Source organism: Equus caballus, unplaced genomic scaffold, assembly GCF_041296265.1.
Source record: "Equus caballus isolate H_3958 breed thoroughbred unplaced genomic scaffold, TB-T2T haplotype2-0000437, whole genome shotgun sequence".
Taxonomy (NCBI): domain Eukaryota; kingdom Metazoa; phylum Chordata; class Mammalia; order Perissodactyla; family Equidae; genus Equus; species Equus caballus.
In genome coordinates, this window is record NW_027222394.1 from 3,357,304 (window position 1) to 3,384,943 (window position 27,640).

The following is a 27,640-nucleotide window of genomic DNA, read 5'->3' on the forward strand; positions in this document are numbered from 1 at the left end:
TACACATATCTTATTGTTTTGTTCCTAAATGTTTTATCATTTCTGTTGCTTTTATAAATGAGCTTTTCTCTCCATTATATATTCTACTGCGCTTCTTCTATATGTGAAGATAGTGATTTTATTATCTTCATTTTTTATCCTGCTACCTTATTATATTTTTTGTTGTTATTCATTTCTTTTTTTTTTTAGGAAGATTAGCCCTGAGCTAACATCTGCTGCCAATCCTCCTCGTTTTGCTGAGGAAGACTGGCCCTGAGCTAACATCCATGCCCGTCTTCCTCCACTTTATATGTGGGATGCCTACCACAGCATGGCTTGCCAAGCAGTGCCATGTCCACACCTGGGATCTGAACCGGTGAACCCCGGGCCACCGAAGCAGAACGTGCTCACTTAACCGCTGTGCTACCAGGCCAGCCCCTGTTGTTACTCATTTTTAAAGGTAAAACATGGGAAATCAATACTCAGTACCTTTCTAGAAACTGAAAGATAAGATGATTAAAAACATTAAAAATTGGAACAACAGAAGATTCTTCTTTATAGTCAAAGTTAAATGATAAAGGTTTTACAGTATAATGCCTTGCATTGATACATGAAACTGAACTACAGTATCTAACGAAAGTATTCAAATGAAATATTGAAATCAGTAGCAGATTTTAGAAATGTGGAACAAGGCAGTTACATGAAGATCAACAGCTATTCTGTCATTATTAACACATATTAAGTATTTACAAATGTGAACATATTCTTTTCAAAATGCTAATAAAACAAGCATCTTAAAATAATCTCAACAATTACAATGGAAGAATTTTAGGAAGAAAATTTAAAAGTCAGGCTTGGCTTCTAACCATTTGAAAAACCCATGAAGCCTACCATATTTCTAGGTGAAAATCCTCAACATTTTAACAATATTAATCCTTCCTAAATATTTTAATTACATTTTAATCAAAATTCTATTAGATCTTCTGAACCTGACCAAAAGATTTAAAAGATTAAAGGAGAAACAGGGAAGAAATTGCCCCTTTTGAATGTGAATATAGTGATAACAAGGAAAATTGTTCACTAGGTGTTAAAAATTCTCATGAACAACATCAATAAAACAAGATATTTTAAAGGAATTTGGTGTCACGTCATTGGAAAAGAAGAGGTGAGATGGAATTTAATCTCATCTCCTCTGGCTTCTGGTGTAAGACATCTACTCTCCCTTCTCATGCAATCCCATTGCTTCCTCCATACATTTCTCATTCCCTAAACCATGACTTTAGGTCTGCCCTCATCTTTGAGCTCCTGACTCAGGCATCCAGCAGACTTGCTTCATCTTCATACACATGTCTACTGGGAAATTTGAGTCTCAAACTCAGCTCTGTTTCCTCTCCAATCTGCCCAGCCCCAGTGTCCTGAGGGTATCCATCGTGCTTCAACCTGACAGCCTCCATCATCACCCCCTCCCTCAGCCACCACACTTCTCACCAGGACTCACTCAAACCACTCCCTGCCTTCCTGCTCCCTGGATTTGTCCCCATCAAGCTTCCAGTAGTGCTTGTACACCTAAGTCCCACAAGTAAAATGGAGGCTCCAGACCCCAAGTGTGGGTCTTACAAACAGAAGTCACAATCTGGACAAAGGATGTCATGAACAAAAAGTTGGAAAGGGAAAATGATCAACATAGCTCCAGAACACACATACAGAAAAGGCTCAGAAGAATTTGGCTGCAAGTTCCATGATGGTGGGTTTGCTTCTATCTTGTTCCCTGGTTTATCTCAACTGCGTCGTTCATGATATCCATTCCATACATATCTTTAGTTTGAAGGCAAGATATAACATTGGCTTATTGTCAAGATATGTCTGGATGATTGCATTATGGTTGATTTAATCTGTGTGTGTTTATATTTTTATGTAATTAGCATTCAACATTTAAATTAAAAACAAGTGCCCTAAAATGCTATGCAATGTTAACACAACATAGGTTACAACTGAGTGACAGAAGAAAGAGGACAAGTGACCTTAATGAAGAGTGATTCAGACAAAGATGTAAAGTAGACCACCTCAATTTTAGTCTCAGCCACAGTTCTGATTAGTGGTGCTGTCTTTGACACATCAATTAGACTGTGAGTTTCAGGGTCTGTATCTGTGGAAGATGAGAAGAACAATACCTCACAAAATAATTTTGAAGATTAAATGAAGATATATACAGACATACAAGAAAACTATGTTGTAAAGTGAAAAAGGCTAAGGCTATATATAAAATAAGATATATTTCATAGATAAGATTTTATTGCTGATGGTGAGATTTGAGATAGAGTTAATATTTCTAGTGTACAAAAAAAGGAGAGAAAAAAGACATGAGAAGAAAACCAGAAAAGTGCAACAGAGATGTCTATCAGGTTTTATAGCTCTCTTAATAGCACTGTTCTTCAAAGTCCCATATGGGATTTATCAACAGAAAACCTTCATCCTCTCCCTTAATGGACATAATAAAACCAGAGATGGCGTCACTCAACTATTTCTCTTTATAGAGTTAACAACACCCACACTCCAACAGCTCGTCTGGATGAAGATTGCTCTGTCATCTGATGCTGGGTTCCATCACATAGGAAGACAGAACTACAGGAGCAAAAGGGTAACTACTGTTCTTGACCTCTTCTACTTCTGACACATTGTATTAATTCTTGACTGTATTTCCCCAGTTTTTTCGTTATCTATTTTTATGGAGAAAAGCAAATACGTTTTTTAAATATTTTATTTATCACTTTTCTGCAATTTATTAGTAAATCAGTTTTCAACAGACCCCAAAGGCCCCAAGGCAAACCTTTGCCTTTTTGTTTCAGGTAGGAGGGCTCCCTTCCTCACTTCTTGTAGGGCTGGTCTAGTGGGGATGAACTCCGTCAGCCCTCATTTGTCTGGGAAAGCTTTTATTTCTCTGTCATATCTGAAGGATAAGTTCACTGGATAGATTATTCTTAGCTCATAGTTTTTTCTTTCAGTATTTTGAATATATCATTCCATTCTCTCCTACCCTGTAAGGTTTCCACTGAGAAATATGCCGAAAGCCTGATGGGGGTTCCTTTTTATGTTATTTTCTTCCCTCTTGCTGCCCTTAATATTTTTTCTTTGGTTGGTTACTTTTGACACTTAATATTATACACCTTGTTGAAAGTCTTTTTCCCTGATGTAATTAGGAGTCTAATTAGCTTCAAGTCCTTGCATGTTCAGTTTCTTACCCAGGTTTGGGAAGTTCTCAACTATTATTTCTTTGAATAAGCTCTCTGTACTTTCTCCCTCTGGGATATCTATAATCTTTTTGTTACTTTTCCTAATTGAGTCAGATATTTCTCAAATAATTTCTTCATTTTTAAAAAACATAATTATCTTTCCTCCTCCTCCCGTATCATTTTTATGTTCCTATCTTGGAGCTCACTGATTCTTTCACCCATAAAGTCTGCTCTATTTTTTATGGTTTCTACACTATTTTTTATCTCAGTAATTGTGTTCTTCATATCCAGAATTTCTGGATTTTTTTTTAGAGCTTCAACCTCTTTGGGAAAATATTCCTTTTGTTCATTAATTTTATTCCTGAGCTCATTGAACTGTCTGTCTGAGTTTTCTTGTAACTCATTGAGTTTCTTTTGACAGCTATTTTGAATTCTTTATCAGTCCGATTGTCATCTTCTGTGACTTCAGTTTGGTTTCTGGAGACCTGTCATTCTCGCTCTGTTCTGCCAGGTTACTGTAGTTCTTCATGGTGTTTGATGAGTTGATCCTCTGCTGGCACATTTGTGATAGTAATCACATTTATTATTTGGCTATGACTTTGGTTACTTTGGTCCTGATCTGCTTCTGGTTGTATTTTTGAGCCTGCACTTTCTACGCTCCACTGCCTCTCTTAGAGGCATCATCGGTGCCCTCCTTGTGTGACTTGTGCCTCTGAGGTTACTGGTGTCTTGCTACTTTTGATGTCACTGCAGTCTCAGGTGTTCCCACTGGGGTCACCAGGCTGTGAATGCTTCTGCTTCTTCCATAGTCACCTGGGTCTTGTGTTCCCCTTCTTGCTTTCCATGGGCTCTCTGTGGGCTCAGGTGCTGCTGCCCCATGTACCACCTGCACTGCTGTTCCTGGGTTATCTGGGAATGCTGGCAGCACTGCTGCCAGGGGCACTGGGTTCACAGATGTCACTCTTGCTCTCAGGAGCCCAGGTTTTTGTATGCAGCTCCCGTGGCTGCTTGACCTGGTGCCAGGGGTACCGTCACTGCAATCTGGTTCTCAGGTTCTGCTGTGGTTCCTGAGGCCTCAGGTCACAAGTGTGACCTGCCCCTATTGGGGTAGGTGTAGGGTCTAAGACACAATTATTGTTGCTGGCCCTGCAGTCACTGGTCACATGCATCTACCAGTGTGTTTTTTGAGATCTCAGTTCAGGAAATCCTGCTCCTGACAGTGAAATCTGCATTTTTGTTGCTATCCTCCCTCTAGAGAGAGACAAGCACCACTGCCAGGGGAGGAGGAGAGGACTGAATCACTGGCACTTCTCTCTGTCCTGGAGCGGGAGGATGTGTGTCACCTGTCACCACTGGTGGGGGCAGGGGCCACAGCTGCTGGTTGGTAGCACTGGTGCACACACCGATGGTCTGCTCCCAAACCTCAGATCAGGAGACCCCAAACCTGCTGGGGAAATTCACACCTTGGATGTAGTCCCCACTGCTGGAAAGACCACTTCCACTGCTGGGGGAGTAGGAGGGGGCCAGGTCTTTGATTCCATTCTGTGTCCTGAAGCCTCAGAACATGTGTGCCACCTCTCACCACTGTGCCAGGGGGAGGGCAAGGGGCAAGCCATGAGGGCCATGTTTGCTTTTGCAACCTGTGGCCACTGGCATGCATGCCCATGTGAGGATCCACATTATAGATCACCATTGCTGCTGGAGAGGGGGTGGGCTGCTCCCTTAGGTCCACTGCCTCCCAGAGATCCAGTCCACCCACCTTCAGATGTATAGATGCATGCATCACTCAGCTGTTCTGGAGTGCTGTGCAGGGAGTCCTTTGTGGGTTACTGGATGTCTGACTGGTTGCAACTGAGAGGGGAGAGACGAAGGGAACGACTCACTCCATCATGATGCTGTTGTCATTCCTATAAAGACCATATTTGTAAGACAAGGGCAGCTGGTTTTAATTCCTCAAAGTTGGTTGCCACCTAAATGATAGCAAAGGATGGCAACACTCATCCACATGTGTTTGAATGTTTTTCTTTTCCTCTGGGTACATTTAGCTTATGGAAGGAGCGTTAAAGAAATTCCCATCAGGTTTTGAATAATTTTAGTTTCCCCTGGTTTTTAAAGGACTAATGTAGCAGTTTATTAGAGAACTCTTGTAGTTTCAACTATGGGAAGGGTTCATATGGGTTTCCCCTTGAATTTTCATGTGACTTTTCGGAATAATTTTTTTTCCAGTGTCCCAGTCAATTACAACTGAGACATCAATTTCTGGGCCAGGTTTTGTTTCTGCCCTCCACCCCCTGAGGAAGATGAGCCCTGAGCTAATATGTGCTGCCAATCTCCACTTTTTGCTGAGGAGATTGTCCCTGAGCTCACATGTGTTCTGGGCCAGTGTTTAGCTAATGGATCCCTATGAGGATGAAATGCAGGAGGCCGAGGTGTTATTGTGGGTCTCTGGCCTTGGAGCTACTGTAGCTATAAAACCAACAGCTGGGCCGACTTTTGTATATGATCTTGCTCCAAGGTCCCTTTTAATGCTCGGTCCTTTGTAACGCTCAGTCCACTTTAATGCTCACCTATGGTCATGAGTTCAGTCAAATCAGGGGCCTCCCATCCTATTTTCTTCCTTTTTGTCAATCCCCTAATCCCAAGAGATAATCCATTTACAAACAAGGCAGCTAGGGTAGGTTGGGTGACTTTATTTATCGTATTGAACCTGGAATGCTATGGGAAGGGGGCTTCCAAACAGGCTTTAACGTCTGCCACAGATTCATCTTTCTTTTATTGCATAGTTGAATAATACAGCAATCAATGAAGGAAGAGAAAACTCTAGGAAAGGCTTTTAAAAGCCTTTCAGTTGCTATGCTGTAAGCTTTTTCAGGCCCATAAGGGAACCATGTTTCAGACTGAGGGACTCAAATGTCACCCTCACGTTTTGCCATTTTGCTTCCTACACGCACTTTTGAGCTTCACTGGGTCCTACCAACATGTATACAAGTGGATAAAGATCTGGTAACCTGGGTCTGTAGGCCTCTATAATGACTCCAAATTCTTCAAGAAACTTTTGGGTTTCCTTCTTGGGTTTAGAAAATTGTTTAACTGAGGTCCTTAGTTCAGCCTTTGACAGAGGAGTAAAAAATGCCTGAGGAGGATCGTCTGCAACCTCAGGCAGTTTCATCTCAAAAGGTAACTTTTCAATAGTCTCCTCAGAGTGGAAAGGTAGTTCAGCTGGAGAGTTAGTACAATGTGAGTACGTAAGTAAAGGAGGATAGAGAGGAACAGCAAGAGTCACATCAGTCTCATTATCTATCATTTTGGTTAACTCGTGTCTTCAATTTTTCACTGGGATTTTGTATTGAGGTATTTAATAAAGCTATTTTAGAATTTTAAAGTCTTCTGGAAGTTTCTGAATACCAATTAAGGCAGGCATCCCATTCTGTTTATTCAACTTGGGATCCCTTGCTCTTGAGCACACTTCTTAAATGAGGTGTATGTCTAACTAGAAGGTTCCCCATAAAGGCCATGGTAATCCTAGGTTGTCTTTGGTAAGATTTTGCCATTCCTATAAATATCTACAGCTCCCAGGACTGTGATTCTTAAACATTAAATAAGCAGATGTGCCAGGGGCTAACATACTCAACTCTTTGGATGTAAAGGGTCTCATTTCTTTTAACTAGCTCTTTGGGTTCCTGAGAGTCAAACTAGTAAGTAAATGGGATATGCCATGGGCCCCTATCCCAAAAGTCTTTGGGTTTGGTGGTGAGTGCTCTAACATCTTTTAAGTGCTTGACCTATGCCTACCAATGTTTGCAAATTTCTGACTTCTGAGATTTCTATAAGCAATTAGCATTTATCTACACAATACCAGAAAAACAAATATGTGCACCTTAACACACCATCAGTAATCAGAGAAATGTTACTATTAACTAGCCAATAGAAGGCCATGTCTCCTACCAGCAATTACCAGCACGCACCACATCAGCAGACATGAGCAAATGGGGACTGAGGACTGAAACTGATAAAAGGAATAAACCAGAAAACCCCAGTAAATGAGGACTGCAGACTGGAACATGGGAAAGGGATTTCAAGCAAGTGGGGAATTGCAGACTGAACAAAAGAGAGACTAGTGTATCAGATGGAACTGTTTGCCAACTCAAGCTGACCCACTAAGCCCTGGATTGGAAAGTTCAGAGAAACTTACCCATGGACCCTCAGAATGGTGAGAAAGTGAAATCAATGGGTTCAGAGAGTACTATCCATGTTTTCTGTTGTCCCCCAATGTCTTCAAAAATTTGCTTCAGATACAGTCATTACCACCAAATCTGTTAAAAAACAAAAATTCAATCAAGCAAATTTAAAGATCTGATTGGCTTTATTCACCAACTCATGAATCAGACAGCATCCATGCAGCAACTAGAACAGAGCTACAAAGAGCTGTGCAAAATGGAAGGTTTTATAGGCAGAAAGGGACTGGGGCAAAGTAAAATGAGTGGATTGTTTTAGGCTAGGTCCCCTTTCCTTAGTGCAAGGCTGGACATCTCATCAGGCAGATATCCTCAGTAGGATTGATCAGGATATTCCAGACAGTGAGTTACTGATTCTACTTCTGGGAGAGGCTGAAGCTGCGATTAGGTTAGATCTTGGTAGGATTTAGCATAAGTGACTCCATTTAGGGCTATTATTTCTTCTTAGAACTGCTCAATTGACCACTGAGATCCTATACTCAATTGTCCAATTTTTTCATTCTACTTGTCATCTCCAGATACTCTGTTTCATTACTTATTATAATTTGTACCTCTTTATTGATATGATAATTTTGTTCATGTGTTGCTTTTTTAATTTCCTATGGTTCTTTGTTTTCCTTAGCTCATTGAGCATTAGTATGACAGTGGTTAAGTTCTTTGTATAGTAAGATTCATAATTATCTTTTGTTGGTGATGGTTTCTGAATATTTATTTGTTCTTTTGAGTGGATTATCTGGTGCTGGGTTTTTTTGTGTGTTTTGTGATTATTTTCAAAAAAAATTGGGCATTTGAAAAATACCCATCTCACCTAGTGTTTGTAGCCTGGTTCTGTGCCAGGGAAGTCCTCCACTAATCAGCTGGGCCTTGATTCTGCACCTTAGAATCAACCTGAGGAGAAAGCTTAAGGTCCTCTCAATCTTTTGCTCAGCATGCAGCTTATCTGGACCTGTGTGTGGCTTTTTAGATTTTCCCATATACACAACTTCTTTTATTTATTAATTCTTTAAAATATTATTTATTTATTTTTTAGTTGCAGTACCATTGGATTATAACATTTTATAGCTTTGGATGTACATAATAGTATATTTCAAATTCTGTGTAGATAACATCATGTTCAGCACCCGAAAACTAATTATAGTCCATCCCCTCACATGTGAGCCTAATCACCCCTTTTGCCCTCCCCCCTCCCCTATGGTAACCACCAATCCAATCTCCAATGCTATGTGTTTATTGTTGTTGTTTTTACCTCCTACTTATGAGTGAGATCATACGGTATTTGACTTTCTCCTTCTGACTTATTTCACTCAGCATAACACCCTCAAAGTCCATCCATGTTGTCACAAATGGCCAGATTTCATCATTTCTTATGGCTGAGTAGTATTCCATCTGGTATAAATACCACATCGTCTTTATCCATTTGCCCCTTGATGGGGACCTAGGTTGCTTCCAAGTCTTGGCTATTGGGAACAATGCTGCAATGAACAATGGTGCAAGTATCTTTATGCCTTTGTGTTTTCAAGTTCTTTTGATAAATACCCAGCATTGGGAAAGCTGGATCGTATGGTAGATCTATTCTTAATTTTCTGAGGATATCCCCTACCACTTTTCATAGTGCTGCACCAGTTTAGCAGCATACTTTCAAGTATCATGTCTGACCGGGCAAGGGAAACAAAAGAAAAAATGAACAAATGGAACCAAATCAAACTAAAAAGCTTCTGCACAGCAAAGGAAACTGGCAACAAAATGAAAAGACAACCTAATAGTAGGGAGAAGATATTTGAAAACCATATAACAGATAAGGGGTTAATATCCAAAACATACAAAGAACTTGTACAGCTCAACAACAAAAAAACCAACAGTCCAATTTAAAAAATGGGCAAAGGATCTGAACAGAGGTTTCTCCAAAGAAGATACACAGATGGCCAACAGGCATATGAAAAGATGTTCAACATCACTAGCTATCAGGGAAATGCAAATCAAAACTACAGTGAGATATCACTTCACCACCATCAGAATGGCTATAATTAGCAAGACAGGAAACAGCAAATGTTGGAGAGGATGTGGAGAGAAGGGAACCCTTGTACACAACTTCTTTTAAATCTCTTAATTTCCCAAAGAGTTCCCTCCTTGGGACCTTTGATGGTCTATTGTGTGTCTCCACCCATAATCTCTCACTCTAGTCATCTGTGGTTCAGTCTCCCTGCAATTTTTTAAGTGCCTGCTGCTTTTCCCTGATATCCCAGTTAGGCAAAACAGACCAGGACCTCATGTAGCCCCTGAGAGTTTAGAATATTCTAAATAATGCCTCCTCCACTGCCTCCAGAATGAAGGAGGAAATTGGGAACTGGGCTGATGCCTTAGATGGTTTATTGTGTTTCTCCCATAATCTTTTGTCCTAAGTATTTGCAAATTAGTCTCCATCCAGCTTTCATGAGGAGTGGCAGCTATTTCTTCCTGCCCGAGACCTGAGTTAGATGACAGAGGCCAGTTCTTCATTAGCCCCCAGACAAGTTAGAGTGTTGACAATAAGGTCAGATTTACTCCCTCTGGATTGAGAATGGGAACTCAGGACTGGGTTGTCACCTCCTCCTCATCCAGACCAGGCCACTTGCAGGAGGGTGTGGGGCAAGGGTGAGCAAAAATGCCACAGAATTTTCTACCATTTTGAATGTGGCTTTTTCCAGATTGGATATTTGCTTGCTTCCTGTATGCCTTTGGCTAGTTTCTGAACCTCCAATTTTTGGGTTGTTTTTGGATGTCTCCATGAAGGATCAAGACTGGGGCCCTTCTTAGTCTGCTTTTTTTGCTGATGTCACTCTAAACTAATCATTTTTTTGAAAATTTAAGAGATAATTAAAACTATATCACTCTAGCAAACATGAAGTCTAGGTGGTTTACAATCTGTCCTTAATAAAAATCAAAGAAACAAATACTATCTAGGTAAATTTATGTTTTTTGAAGAGTAGCAGGAGGAGGAAAAATACTACCCAATTCATTTACTATATCTGTAATAATCTCAATACACAATTATGCATTAACAGTATAAGAATTTAATAAACAAATATCATTGTGAACATATATGCAAAAATCTATAAAAATAAATAGTATTTAGCCATATAATAATTAAGAAAAAAAACCTGGCATAGCAAATTAAGATTCCTAGCAAGTTGTTTCAGTGTCAGAATTTCATTTTGAAAATTGATTATTTCACAGTTTCATGGTTTCTTTAGTTTGCACAATTGTGTACATGTGTATAACCACCATCATAAGAAGATACAATTTTCATTGTCCCAGAACATTCCTTAATGCCCCTTCCTATTCATTCACTGATTTTTCTACTTATAAATTGATATATATAGTTTTATATAACATTTTTATTATGTATTAATGCAGTATTATTTATATATTATATAAATTATTACTTTCATTTTATATAATACAAATAAGCAATATGAATATATAATGAATTATTTATATGTGTATATGTGTGTGTGTGTATGTATGTATGTTATAGACATTTCAATTGGGATTCTTATGAATAGGGCTTATTATGAACATTCTTCTACAAATATTTTTGTGGATATATGTGTACATTTGTGTTGGTAAATACTTAAAAATAAAGTTGGTGGATCATAGGAGGGTCGCATCAACTGCATATGACTATCCCACTTGCTCTAGATCCTTGTAAATATTTAAATTTTACAGTATTTTTTTAGATATTCTGGTACCTGGAATAGAGTAATATGCACTTTCCGATGACTAATGCTCTTGAACACCTTGCCATTTACTTCTTGGCCATCCACATGCATGTCTTCTTTTGTAATGCTCAAACCTTTCTCATTTTTTGAGTTTTTAATTTTTTTGTTGACTTTTAGGGATTTTTAATATAATTTGGATACGAATCCTTTGTCATATATATATATATACTGTGAGTACTTGCTCCTCAGTCTGCAGATTGTCTATTCATTTATTCCGTGGGGTCTCTTGAATTTTAAATTTCTATTAACTTTATTTATGATTCTTTTTTCTTTTATGATTAGTTCTTTTGGTGTCCTAAGAAATCTTTGTCTATTCCAGGTGTGATTTAATTTTTAGAAGTCACACAATTTTAGCTCTGAGATTTAGATACATAATCATCTTGAAATATTTTTTAAGTGTAGAGTATGGTTAGTTTCAAGATTTATTTTTTACTATGGCCATCCTGGTCTTTTTATTGAATTGACTTGGAGCCTCAGAATTCCTTTTAATTTAATATATCATATTTGCAGATTACCTGATGAGAAGTGTACAAGACAGAAAAACGTGTTCACCAGAATTCAACTCCACATTACGATATTAATGAAAAAATAAACAACCTCTTAGTAACCTGAGAATAGAAGCAAACTTCCTGAAACTAATAAAAAATTTATATATATATAAATATATATGTATAGGCATAAACATAAATGTAATATGTATATATGTAATATGTAATATAAACATGATATGTAATATACACATGAAATGCAATTTGTAGGCTTTAATACTCCCAAATTTCAATTAAAATAAAGATTAAGACAATTGATTGGTTTGAACTTTTTTAATTTAACATTGTAATGAGGTACAAAACAATGCAGTAAAACAAAAATAAATAGACAATTTTTTGAAATTAAAAAAAATTTCCTCATTTGAAGATCATATAATTATGTACATAAAAATGCAATAAAAGCTATCAGAGTTTTTTTAATGTGACAAGATCATCCTTAAAATTTAACATCAATATTGTAACTTTACACTAGAAATCATTTGTCAGTTTATGAACAGACAGCTCACAAAAGATTAAGCTTAAACATATGCATTTAAAAGTGTGTGATTTCACTCATATGTGGACGATAAACAAACACACAGAAAAAGAGAACAATTTAGTCATTACCGGGGGAAGGGAGTGGGGGTGGGTACAAGGATGAAGGGGCACACTTATATGGCGACTGACAAATAATAAGGTACAACTGAAATTTCACAATGTCATAAACTATTATGACCTCAATAAAAAAATCATTTTTCAGTTTAAAAAAATATATTCATTTAAAGATATTTCACTTCAATAATAACAGAAGATATGCAGATTATTATAACACTTACAGACCCAATCCAATTTTATATTGACACAGGAATTGATAAACACATGAATGTAGAAACTTATAAAATGAAGGCTAATTCTGTAATTCAAATGAATGATGCATAACTGCATCTCTCCACCTATATCTACAACATTAAAAATTGTGTGTAAGTGCCAGCTTCATAAGAATATGCATGATATATCATATGTTTAAAATATTAAACTATTTCAGGTAATAATAAGTAATTTTTGTGGATTTATACATTTTTTAACCAAAAACAAAACGATCCATTTTTTCCTCTCTCACGGTCAGTGAAAGAAACTAAACAGGAAGGATTTTAGTGAAGGAATTTGATGCTGGGCATCTAGGGATCACCTGCACGTTGCAGCCTCTGTTCAGGTGTAATTCAGAAGTGACCTCCACCGGAGCATCCTCTACAGGAAAGAAGACAATGGATTCTGGAAAGCTGCTGCAGGGAACGTGGCTGCTCCCACTTCCGAAATGTTGATTCATGGTTCCAACTGTCAAATGGAGATAACAGTGACTTCCGTTCCTCTTCCACATCTCAAATCACTGCAGCAGACCTCAAACTGGTCCAAGAGCTAATGCTTTCAGAGGATGGAGGAAGCAAGGAGTATGGGGAATCATTTTTGTTGTATTCCAAATAGAAGAATGGTGAAATGGAACTTGAGTACATTGGGGAAGGGGGGAGGGGGGAGGGAAAAGGGGTGATTAGGGTCACATGTGAGGGGATGCACTATAATTAGTGTCCGGGTGGTGAACATGATGTAATGTATCCAGAATTTGAAATATGATGTACATCCGAAAAAAATAAAAATTAAACAAAAAAATCCATAGTATTCACCACACAAGGGATTGACTAACGTTGACTTTATGTTACTGATTACTGCTACAGCTGGAGAAGGGGGGAAGACCAGGGATGAGATTAGGAAAGGCACAAAGGCCACATTTCTAACCATATTTTATATTTCTTTTAAAAAAGTGTTATAGACAAATACATAATTTTAAATAAAATTAAGCTAGGTGCTAGGTGTCTAAATGTGTGTTATATGATCCCCATTCTTATCTGTATATTTGAAATGTTTCAAGGTATTGCCTTTATTCTTTATTATAAAGTAGTCTGAATTTGAAGGATATACCTTGTGTCTATTGATAAGATTGATAAGCTGCTATAAAATTGAGGATAATTATCTAGTTGGATTCTTGGTAGTCTTAAAGACTGTCCAAAAGAAATCTCCCTTCATGGATACATCATGACCCACTATAAAGTGAGATAATGAAATACATTCTGTAGGCATATTTCTAGGTGGCAGATTTTTACTATATTTTCTTTATACCAGATTCATTACAATTAATGATATAGTGATTAGATTTTGAAGTAAAAATTTGTATTTTTATTTAATACTGGAAGATAAGTCCAATTCATTTTTCATTTGTCAGTTGAATTAACCCCTTCTTGGCTTCATGCCTTTATATGCAGACAGCAGACGACAGTATTCTACTGTTAAAAGCTCATCGTATCACAGGTGACAGTTGGACACCAAGCATAGGCTGACTGCGGTTAAACTGGTGTGCGGCTCAGAGAGAGGGCACTTTACAGCCATGAGGCTCAGTTCTGTGTCGGGTGTTCTCATGGCAGCCAAACAACTTGGTCTCCTTTGATTTTGCTAATAATAGGTCCTTACTGATACCTGAGAATTTCCCTCAATTCCTTTAATGGATTCAGGATCTAATTAAACACGTGTTCCAAAGGGGAAGGATAAAGTTTTAACTCATTAATTGGAAGGCTGTTTAACAAAGCTCTGTGGGTGCTCGACTTAGCCAAACTCTTTAAAGTTATTCGTCACAATCCCAGAAGGCTGATTTAACGAGCCCTTGACTGCTCTTCCAATTAAGGCCTTTCTGTGCTTGGAGCACTTAGTTACCTGTGATTAGTGCTTTGCTGTCCTTGTTAGTGAAAATCCCATCTCCACTGATGTAAGAGAAAAAAAGTGATTCAAAGATTCTTAAAATTTATCTAGACTTCCAGGCCCTTGGGAATGCTGTTCAACTTCTGTTTACCAATTTAATTAAAGATATGTTCGTTAACAGAAGACTCCACAGTATCTCTCAACAAATTTTAGAATGTATGCAAATACATCTATATAAGAGATATTATAGTACATGCAAAAATCCCAATATTGATTCAGAAGTGTTGTGTGGAAACCTACCAAATCTAGAAGGTGAAGGAACTGCTGTTACTTCTAGTCTCTCTTTGCTTCTTAACAATTTAATATGTGAGCATTTAAAGAAACTAAAGAAGAAACTCTTAGGCAATCTTCTACCCAATTATTTTATTCTGTTGTACTACATTTGTACAAAAAGAAAAGATGGAAGCCATCAGACTTTTTACTTCTTAAGTCCTTTTCCTCTCTTAAAGGCTGTGGTGTATGACTGATATATTCACTTTCAATGGTACGGAGGCATCAGAGTGCTAAGGCATTGTGGACTTAAGACATGTGGACGCTGATCCAAAGACACAGAGCCCCACGTAGACAGCCTCTCTGATTGTAATATGCACCGTGCTTAATGCCAGGCCAAAAGATTCTTATTAAATACCATGATATTTTGGGTTTGTTTTTCTTCAATCCCCAATTTAGTTGCTTAAAGCTCTGAACCTGACTGCAGATCTTCTCTCATCACCCTGGGTTCCCTCTATTTCCCTTCTGCCTAAATTTGCATGCAAGCTCAGCATTTCACAGATTGCCCCCTGAAAGTGAGGAAATGTGGCCCCAGGAAAGCACACACCCTGGGAGAAAGTAAGGAAATCTTCTCCAGAAAAAATGGAAGTAAAGATTATTTTGTTTTGACACTTGGATTTCAAACATTTTGTTGAGTCATTAGGTCAAGTTGTTATGTCACATCTGTAGTTTCTCCTTGTAATAAAAAACAAAATGTGAGGGAACACCCCATGAAAGCACACCTGTGTGATCCTGTTGTATGACATGAGGGGGAGCAAAATGTCTTTCTTTCTGCAGTCATGCATTGGTCATAAATGTCCGACTACCTCATGCATTTCCAGACAGGACATTTACTAAAAGAAAATGCCCTGGCCTATCTCCTGCACTAATTTTGGAAACAAAGTCAAAAAAAGTACAGATGGAATTGCAAGGATTTAACTACCTCCCTCGACACAACTAAAGACCTGCCTTCTACATTCATGACCCAACTAATTTCCCTGACTGAGCCAACCCACTGCTCTTCTTTTTTGTTGAAATGGGGAAGTCAGAGAAGAACTGAGTTCTAAGCTACCCTCAAGACCAATATTTTCCTAAATTTTGTTGTATTTCTTGTAAATGTCTATCATCTACATGTGGGGCCATAAATACCTATGGTTTGGGACACTTCTAGGAAATATCAGGGGAGAGTTGGCAAAATCCTGCTCACTTCTTTTTGGACCTATGTGGCACCCTCTCCCCAGAGCATCTATATGTAACAAAGAAATATGATCATAGAGTAATGCGTGGAAGAATTGTCTTTTTCCAGATTGGGATTATTATGAAGAATAATCCCAGGAAGAGTCTCACGTTAATTTCCTGGAGTCGATGTGCGAAAGATTTTTATTATTTGTAATCAGAAGTCAAGTTTTGGGCTCGGGTTGCTCATGAATTTAATTTTCCTACGTTATGCTGAATTGTTTTTCAAATAGGTCCTATCAGTTTATCCACTTACCATCCATTGTGAGATTTTGTTGATTCCTGGATAGCTCATGATATTGTGAGTCTTGATTTGTTTGTTTTTCTTTCTTTTTTTTTTTTTTACAGTTGGCTGTGTTTGGTGGTATCTCATTATGATTTAAATTTTTATTTCCCTAATTTCTGAGGTTGAACAACTTTTTATCTATTTACTTAACGTTTTAATTTCCTCTTTGAGAAATGCATTCTTCTAGTGTGTTACTACTTTAACTATGTTTTGTCTGATTTTACTTTACTGATTTGTCAAATTTATTTTGAATATGTGGTAGGTGTAGCACTTGAATGGTATGTGACAATGAAAAATTTAGGAATTTTACAGTAATTTGGCTCTTGTCAAAAATCATTGAATACAGATGTGTCACTTAATGACAAGGACGTATTCTGAGAAATGCATCTTAGCTGATTTTTTCATTGTGCAAACATCATAGAATGTACTATGCAAAATTAGATGGTATAGCCTACTACATACCTAGGCTATATGGTACTGATCTTATGGAAATACCATTGCATATCGGGCCCATTCTTGACTAAAACGTCATTATGTGGCAAATGACTGTATTAAAAAAAGGAAATGTAAAGTTTAGAGTATCCAATTGTCAGCTGAAGACATTCTGAAAAACCCAGGGGTCACTGTGTCAGCTACAGAGAGACTCTCATCTTCAAGCAAAAGAGAGACTATGCCAAAACTCAGATCCAGGATTTAATTGTAAGGATGTGGAGCTGCACAAAGAAATGAGTCTCTCTTTGCTTGGAGGCCTATCTAATACGTGACCTGAGATGAGTTGCTCCAACATGGATAACTGCTTTTCTGAAGACACCCCCTCCCATTATTGCTCTTAGCTCAAGAATGATAGCAGCTATCAGAGTATAATCTCTGGTCTGGGAGGAGGTATCTAGACTTGGCTGGAATGTACTATCAGAATACCTGAGTACCACATGTGACAGTATTTAGGGGAAAATTATTTATGTGGTTCGCTCATCATAACCCAGGATGCTAAATTTTGATGTGAACCCAGAAAGTACTAAAAGGTTGGAAATAACACTGACAAAGTAAATGCCATGGAGATGACAGAACTGCCTTGAGAGAGCATCAAGTGAAGGTCAGAAGGCTCAGGCTGCTGGGGACATTCTATCAGATATGTCACATAACGTCCAAGCACCCACCACCAATTGGGCACCTTAGAAGAGCCCAGAGGGCCCCTTCTTCACCATGGCCATTAGGAAGGTTCTGATGAAGCAATAATCCCATCTTTGAGAAGCTCAATGGTTGCAGTTTTCTGCAGACAGAGTTAACAGTGGGGTGCGTAAATGCCACGGTGTCCGTAGGCATAATGGTATCCCAGGATGCCAGAGCAAGTGTCAGTGGGAAGATAGGTGTGATTACCCAAATGAGAGTTAAGGACTAAATGATAACTAGGGGATCAAGCCCAACCAGGATTTATAGTGATGGCTAATAGGCCACAATATACATAAAAGCAAGACAGATGTACAGCCCACAAGAGTCTTGCTTGACAAGAATACCCAAAAAACAAACAAATGAAAACCTATACATCTGTCAAGCAGAAGGCTGACATCAACCAAAGTTGAAAACCACAGTCTCTCATCCGGGCTAGAGATCTAAGGCAATTCACAGATCCAGAGTGCATCATTTCAAGGTTCCTTCCAGGAAGCACTGTGACTTCACCAAATACATAAACAGTAAATATTTCTCAACTCATTCTGCCAGTGTTCCTGTAGCCACTTTTTAGAGTTACTCCACTGGGGAAGCAGGAGTATCTGAACTTACCAGGTATTATTAGTTGTAATATCTGAACTGACATTGATATCAGGGATTTGAAACATCATCATTGTCCTCTGGTTAGAATAGGAACATTTGGAGACCAGATGATAAATGAAGTGTGGACTCCAATCCATCTCCCAGTGGGCCAGTCGTTATTTTCATGACACAAAATTAAAATGGGGATAGATATACTTAACAACAGCAGTGTTCTCCTTTGATTCTCTGAGCCGTGGAGTTAGGGTCACCCTGGTAAGGAGAAGAAAGTGCAAGTCCCCAAATTACACTCCTGTAGGTAGGTTAGTAAAATTGGAAGTGATACTGCATCCTAGGAGGAATTACCAAGATTGACATGCTCATCAAGAATCTAGGGATATTGGACTCCACCAAGGTCCTGCTCAATTTACCAGTACAGCCACCCCCCAAACTCAACTGATTCTCATGTGTGACAGTACATTGATGAAAATTTAAGTCAGTAGTGGCATCAATTGCAGATGCCTTGCTGAAGGTGGTACTTTTGCTGGAGCATATCAAAGTTTATCTGGTATTTGGTATGTGCTTATGATCTGTAAAGACGAGTATGAGTTAGTTGGTCAAGGGGAAGAGAGAATCAGCCTCTCTAATGCTCCAGCGTATGATTCTCTCAGCCTGTTGGTCACCAGAGTCTTTTATTACATGCTCACCTCAAGCTAGCCGCTGTGCTGACCAGCTCCAGGGCACACCCTGTTTGTGCTCTGTGTTTCTGACCTCTTTCTACAGGGTTAATGTGTCAGAGCACACAAAGCCTGAGAATGTAGATGATTTACTAAGGGAAAATGTTGAAAAATGGGAGACGGGCACCAAGTGATAAAGGCGGGCAGTTTATATGAGTTTCAGAAGATGGTTCTTTGAGGTTGAGCCATCAGTTGAATTTAGTACATGACCCTTTTGTAACATACCCCAATGCTATCCCTCCTTCCATCACTCCTTCCCTCCTTTCCTAAATCCTCCTTCCCTCGAACGACACTCCCTAATAGATTAGCACTTGGACCATTACCTGCGTCTGTGCTTCTGGGGAGTACAGGGCATAAACGTCTGTTTCTGAAATTTATGTCTATCCATTACTCTTACTAGTTTTATATTGCCTTAATTCCAGTCAGGGGAGTTTTTGCAAACTCCAGCTTCTTGAAGTTATTTTATCTTTGCTTGTCTTTTCCACAAAAATAAAAAAAAATACATATTAATATCTTTTCATTAAACAGTTGACAACTTCCATTGGATTTTTATTGTGATTAAACTGACTCATTTGATCATTCAAAGAATGATTTAAATCAAGTTATTTTGAAATTGCGGTCCGTGAACATTTATTTGAGTCTTTTTTAATGTCTCCCTCAAATATATAAATTTGTGGGTGCTCAATCTTTGCTTATTTCTATTTATTTTAAATTTTGGTTGTTGGTTATCTAAAAAGCCACTCTGAAACTGCCACCCAATATAAAATAGAGGAAATTAACAGCAGTTTACTTGTGAAATGTGGCCTCTCCCTGCCTCATTTTTCTACTTCTACCACAAGAAGAAAGCACCATCCTATACCCAGCATTCAGTATCGTCTTACTCTCAGTTTTATTTAGTTTTATCTTATCTAAATGTACATATTAAACATCTTTGTTTCAGTTGTTTAATGTTTCGTATGTTTTTTAAAAAAAGCTGTTATGCCATAAGCAACATTTTTGAACTTACTTTATAATATGATATCACCAAGATTCATTCTATGTATTTTGGATTACTGGAGTTTATTGATTTTAGATATTGTAAAATATTCCATTTTGTGAATAAAATATGGATTATTTATTGACACATCTGAGAATGGATCTTTAGAATTTCCATATTTCTGCTATAAAGAATAGTTTTTTAAAAACATTCCTTTTTACGATCTTTAGTGTACTGGAGCAATTCCCTTTGGGTGTATACTTAGAATAGCTGGACTCTACAGAATATGAATGTCTGGTATACATGTGGTGCCAATCTCTCTACTAAACTGATCATATCAGTGTGCATTCCTATCAACGGTGCTACATTGTTATGCCCGTGAACATCTTCGTCAGCATTTGGTATTGTCTGAGCCTTCTATTTGTTCTACTTGAATGGGGGTGAAATCTCATTACTGGCCACTATTTCAGATGTTTATGGGTCATGTATTTCTCCTTTTCAATGAAATGGTTGATCATGACTTGTTATTTTTCTTTTAGTTTTAGTTTTCTCTGTGTGTATATAAATAATATATAAATTCTATATATGATATATAGTATTAATATAAAATATTAATATTAAAAAATTACATACCATTCTATTTATCTATCAATACACATAAGAAAAAGAATAAGTTCTATTCCTCTTACTGTGTGACTGGAATTTTTGCTTATTTGGGGAATCTTTCTTTTTACCCCCAGCTTTCTTTTTCCTCCAGCTATATCATATATATATGTATATATATATATATATGTATGTATATGTATGTGTGTATATATGTATGTATAAATATAAAATACAACATTGCATAAGCTTATGATGTACAATACAATGATTTGTATATGTATATATTGCAAAAGGATACCACAAGTTAATTGACACATTCATTACTTCACATAGTCACAGTTTTTTTGTGTGTGGTGAAAACTTTTAAGGTCTACTCTGTTAGCAACTTTCAAATATTCAAAACAGTATTGTTAATTATGGTCCATGTTGTAAATTACATCTCCAGAATTTACTCATGTTATTACTGGAAGTTTGTATGCTTTGACCACCTTCTTCCATTTCCCATCCCCTCTCCCCCACCACTGGTAACCACCAATTTGCTCTATTTCTGTGAATTCAGGGTTTTTGGTCCACATATAAATGAGTTTATACAGTTTTGTTTTTCTCAGTCTGACATTTCCTTTAGCCTAATAACCTCAAAGTTCACCCATGATGTCACAATTGGCAGGATTTCCTTCTTTCTAGTGGTTGAATAACATTTCATTATATATAGATATAGATATCACATTCTCTTTATCCACTCATCCATTGATGGGCACATAGGCCATTTCTGTGTTTTGGCTATTGTAAATAACACTGCAATGAACATGAGAGTACAGATATCTCTTCAAGACAGCGAGTTCATCTCCTTCAGTAGAATTGCTGGATTATTTTTTATTATTAGTGTTTTGAGGAAACTTTACACTATTTTCCATATAGGCTGTACCAATTTACATTCCCACCAACAGTGTACAAGTGTTCCCTTTTTTCCACATCCTCACCATTATCTATTGTCTTTTTGGAAGGATTTGAGAATAATTGGCATTAATTCTTAATTAACTGATTACTAGAATTGACCTATGAAGTTATCTGATTCTGGGCCCTTCTTTGTTGGAAGGTTTGTGATTACTGATTCAGTCTCCTTATTCATTATTAGTCTGTTCAGATTTTCTATTTTTTCATGATATAGTAGATTGTATGTTTCTAGTTATTTATCCATTTCCTCTAGGTGGTATCTGTCAATATACAAATTTCCTTTATTTTAACATGGTCTAATTTGTCAATAAGGCTGAACGGGGTAAAGGGAGACGTTTATAAGTGATGGATAGAAACCACACTTTTGGTAGTGAACACAGTATAGTCCATACAGAAGTTGATGTTTAATGAGGTACACATGAAATTTGTATAATGTCATAAACCAATGTTTCCTTAATATAAAATAATGTCTTGTAGTTATTGCTTTTTGTCACTTGTTTAATAAATTTTTCTCTACCCATGGCATAAGAAATATTTGCCTAGTAGTTATAATAAATATTTATGTTTTTACTCTGAATATAAGCTTTGAATTCATTGAGGTTGATTTTTGTATATTTTTTGCTAGGAATTAAATTTAATGTTTCTTCCTATGAGTAATATTTTCTTCAGCATCTATTTGAAGTGCAGTAGACATTTAATTTTATTCAAAAATTATATATATTTCATTTTTCTGAGTAAGATTCTCTCAGGGCTAACGTCTGTTGCTAATCTTCCTCTTTTTGTATGTGAGCCACTGCCACAGCATGGCCACTGATGAGTGGGGTAGGTCTGTGAGCAGGAACTGAACTCTGGCCACTGAAGCAGAGCATGCCAAACTTAACCACTGGGCCACTGGGGCTGGCCCCAAAATTATATTATTTGAATTAGGTTTATTGAAATAAAAATTAGTCCCTGAAGCTTGTTATATCTTAGACCCCAATGAAGTTTGCCTTTTGTTTATCTGGGAGTGTTGGAAGAGTGAAGAGGTGTTGCTTTTCAGTGGTACTTCATGGACATAGAGAGAAAGAGTTTCTGCCCAGGTTTCATGGTTCAGACTCTATTGTAACAGTCTCAAGGGGGTGCGTGTGTAAGAGAGCACCATGCAGAGTTTCTCTCTTTTTTCTTCCTTCCTTCCTTCTCTCTTTCCTTCATCTTCCCTTCCGTTGTTTCTTTTTTGTTTCTTTTTCCTTTCTCTCATTCTTTCTTTCAGTCTCTTTCTCTTTCTTTACTTTTGCTTAAATTTTGCCATTTTAAAATTTATTTAGCAGAAATTTTCATATAGAACACAAGTACAGATGAAAATAGAAGGAACTACCATGAATCCACCAAATCTTGTTTCGTTTTGCCCATCCAATGCCCCCAAACGCACTTAAATTTTATAGATATTTACAGTGAATCTGAGACATCCTGTCACTCCTTTGTTATACATCCTTATAATTGATAATTTATTTCTTTTTACATAACCATGGTACGTTACTACAATAAGAAAAGTAACAGAATTTCCATAAAATCATCTAATATCACATCTATAATCATATTATGTGATTATTTTAATAATCTTATTTTTTTATAATTAGTTTATTTGGGTCAGGGCACAAAAAGTTCCACATGTTGCACTGGGTTGTTAGGCCAATTGAGTGTTTTTATTATGTAAGAATTTGCACAGCTTCTCAGCCCCAGCCACATCCCTCAAACCTCCATGGAAGGCCACTCTGTCCATACGTACAGACTGTAAGAGCAAGGGAATGAGTGCCTCCAACAAAGAAATCCTCAGCCAACCACTGGGCGTCAGGGTCTGTGCTCTCTCTCACTGGCAGGGTGAATTCTGAGGAGTGTGTGGTCTGCATGCTTTCCCTGAAGGAGCAAATTAAAACCACAATGAGATATCTCATGCCTGTTAAAATGGCCATCATCAAAAGGACAAGCGATAACAAATGCTGGTGCAGGTGTGGATAAAAGGGACTTTTGTGCACTGTTAGAGAATCTATACATTGGTTCAGCCACTACAGAAAACAGTATAGAGGATCCTCAAAGAAATTAAAAATAGAGCTACTATATGATCCAGCAATTCCACTTCTGGGAATATATCCAAAGGAAATGAAAACACTAACTCAACAAGTTGTCTACACCCTCATGTATGTAGCATTATTTACAATAACCATGAAAGAATTTACTGTTCCATCGATGGATGAATGGATAAACAAATGGTGGTGTGTGTAATGGAATACTATCTATCTGTAAAAGATGAGAACGTCCTAAAAAAATCATATAAAAAGAGATCAGATTTTTTTTTTTTGTTGCTTGTGCTTTAGGTGTCAGATCCAAAAAGATCATTGCCAAGACCTATAGGAAGGAGCTTTTTTCCTATATTTTCCTCTAGGTGTTTCATGATTTCATTTCTTATGTTTAAGTATTAATCCATTTTGAGTTATTTTTTGTGAATGGTGTAAGATAAGAGTCTAGTGTTATTCTTTTACATGTGAATAATCAGTTTTCCCAGAACTATTTATTAAAGAGACCATCTTCTCTCAATTGCATGCTCTTCGCTGTCTTCTCAAATATTAGTTGACCAAAATATTTAGGTACTTTTCTTGGCTCTCAATTCTGTCCTATTGATCTGTCTATTTTTATGCCAGTACCATACTGCTTTGATTATTATAGCTTTATAGTATAGCTTGAAATCAGGAAGTATGATATCTCCTGCTTTATTCTTCTTTCTCAGGATTTTTTTGGCTGTTTGGGGTCCTTTCTGGTTCACTACATATTTTTGAATTGTTTTTTTCATTTCTGTGAAAATTACAATTGGAATTTGATAGGGATTATATTGGTTTTACAACTGGCTTCTGGTAGTTTTGGCATTTTAACAATATTAATTCTTCCAATCCATGAATACAGGATACCTTTTTATTCATTTGTGTCTTTTTCATATCTTTCATCTATGTCTAAGTTTTCAGAGTACAGATTTTTCACCTCCTTGGTTAAATGTATTCCCCAGTATTTTTTTGATACTATTGTAAATGGGATCTTTTTTTTTCAGATAATTCATTGTTAGCATATAGAAATGCCACTGAGTTTTGTATATTAAATTGTATTCTGCAACTTTACTGGATTTTTTGATTAGGGCTAACGGTTTTTTGGTGGAATCTTTAGGATTTTCCACATATAAAATTGTGTCATCTTCAAATAGAGACAATTTCACTTTTTTTCTTTCAAATCTGATTCTTTTTATTTTTTCTTTTATTGTCTGATAGGCTCTGGCCTATCCAGTACTTCCAATACTATTTTGAATAGAAGCAGAAAGAGTGGGCACCCTTGTCTTTTTTCCAGACATTAGAGGAAAACCTTTAACCTTTCTCCACTGAGTATGATGTCACCTGTGGGTTGTCATATATGGCCTTTATTATGTTGAGATATGGTCTTTCTATGTGTACTTTGTCAAATGTTTTTATCATGAACAGATGTTGAATTTCCTCCAATGCTTTTTCTGCATCTATTTATATGATCATATGATTGTTTTCTCTTTCATTTTATTAATATAAGGTCTCACACAGATTAACTTGCATATATTAAGCCATCCTTGCATCCCAGGGATAAACCCCACTTGATCATGCTGAGTGATCCTTATAATGTGGTGCTGAACACAGTTTGCTAGTATTTTGTTGAGAGTTTTTCCATGTAAATTCATCCACACCAGTTTTGATTTTTATTTCATTGGGATGTCTATATTATTTACATTTAATTATTAATAGAGTTAGATGTAAATTTACTGTTTTAATAGATTTTTTCTATTCCTTTGTTTATAGTTCCTTTCCTCCTCTTTTCTGCCTTTTTTCTTCTTTTTCTGTTTTTATATTATCTGAGAAACTTTTGTCATTCAATTTATTCTCATTACCAGTTTATCTTTTTATATTTTTAGTTGTTGACATATAGTTTGCATTATATATCTGCAGCTTATCAGTATCTACCATGGAATCACACTTCATTATTTTTCATGTAGTATAAGAATATGCCAACAATGTTATCATCGTCATGCAGTTTGATTTTACTTAAGATGGTGGTTAAATTTATGTGTAAAGTTAACTGAACTAGGAATGCTCAGATAGCTGGTAAAACATTATCTCTGAGTATGTCTGTGAAGGTGTTTCTGGAACAGATTAGCATTTGAATCTCTAAACTGAGTAAAGAAGTTCATTCTCACCAATGTAGGTGAATGATATGTAATCTATTGAGGGTATGAGTAGAAAAAAAGGCAGAGTAAGGGCAAGTTCATTCTCCACATGCACTGGATATCCATTTTCTCCTTTCTTTGGACATTGGTGCTTCTAGTTCTTGAACCTTCAGGTTCAGACTGGAACTTAACACTATTTGCTTCCATGATTCTTGTGCCTTTGGGTTTGGACAAGAACAATACCACCTATTTTCTGGGCCTCCAGCTAGCAGACAGCAGATCTTGGGACTGACATAATCACATGAGCCAATTTGGCATAATAAATTGCTTCCTAGATATTAATATATGTATTCTGTTGGTTCTGATTTTCTGAAGAACCGTGACTACTACACTTATATCATAAACTTTGTAAAACATTCTTATTTCTGCTTCAGGCAATCAATTATATATTTGAATGATTAAAAAAAGAGAAAAAATGTTGACTTTGTAAATTAACCTTTATTTTGCCCATTTTAGGAGATTTTGGTTCTTTATGTAGACCACAATGACAATGGTTCTAGGAGTCACCCAAGTAGCAAGTCTGAGCCATCTCCTGGATGATTGATAGAGTGTTAATTATGTGTCCAAGAGAGTGCTTCCAAGTAGGTAAACTCTCCCTTACCTGCCGTGCTTGGGCTTCATTGACTAAACACCCTCCGGATCCCATCCCAGTATGCTCTGCCAGCTCCTACTGGAAAGTGCAGGTGAGAAATTATAGCGCTTTGGGGAATATTTTTTTCTCTTTTATCAGACCCGACACCTCTCTGCCTCAGTTGTATGGTGACTTAATTCCATTTATTGGCATAATGACTGGGGGAAAAATGGGTGTTTATCATGAAGAAGCACATGTTGACTTGTAGGATAGAAGCTTCTGTGTAGCCCCTGAGTGAGGGAGAATAGCTAGGTATTACAGGGGGGATGGGAAACTTTATTACCTTCAGAGGGTTCCAAGAAATGTAGGAATCCAGGAACTCAGGGACGTCAATCCAGAGGTCTCCATCCCAGGGATCAGGGTCCTATCCTGTCCCAGCCAGGCCTCAGCATGCAGTCCTCCTTGGGTGGTGATTCAGCCTCTTTGGAGTCTCCACCACTGGCTCTCACCATTAGGCCCTTGGCCTTGGCCTCAGCTTTCTCTGCACTCCTGCTGCAGAGAAGCCGTTGCCCCTGAGCCCCTCCTACTTTCGGGTTTAGCTTTCAGGTGACAGTTACTTGTGAAAAATGCCCATATTAGCAAAACATAAGGTCTGAATACAGAAAATAAAACAAACTGCATTCTGTTTTGAAATAAATGACAATTTTAACCAAAACCTCTCAAGTGTTCCATTTGGTTCTTGAAAAATAAATTACTCAACTACTCCTAATTCAAAGAAAATTAAGGAAAAAAATCAGAAATATTGATAAGGAAAGTGTGAGAGAGTGAATGGTGTAGGATGCCACTGAGATGGCAACACTGAAAAATCCAAATACCAATCAGAAAGAATACCAAAGTAGACCAATGGAAAGACGAGGAAAATTTAAAATGGAAAAATAAACCAGAAATTCTAAAAGAAATCAAATGTTTAAATGACACATGCTGTCTCTGTTTCATAGATATCTCTAAAGTGAATTAAATAAACTTTTTGACAGTATGCTATCTAAAATAGCACTCATTGAGGGAATATTTATTGAGCAATACTACGTGCCAGACACAGTTCCAGACTCTGGAAAATACATTAGAGAATAAATTAGATATAAATTAAAATGCATATTATGTAAACTAATGATAAACATAATGGGAAAATTTAAGGAAGATGGAATATGAGGAGATGCAATGGAGATAAATTGCTATTATACAAGGTAGTCAATGAGATCCTCACTAACGAGAGATTTAAAGGAAAGAATCATGTGAATAGCAGTGTGGAGATTCTCTCAAACAGGTGAAAGAAAATGCAGAGAAATTGTGAGGGGACTTTATTGTGGTAAGAGGTGCTCTGTATATGTAATGCTGAGGTGTTATTTGAACCTAATAACCCCACTTTAGGGAAATATCCTAAGGTTGCACTGTATGTGCTAGAACTGCCCTGTTGTTAT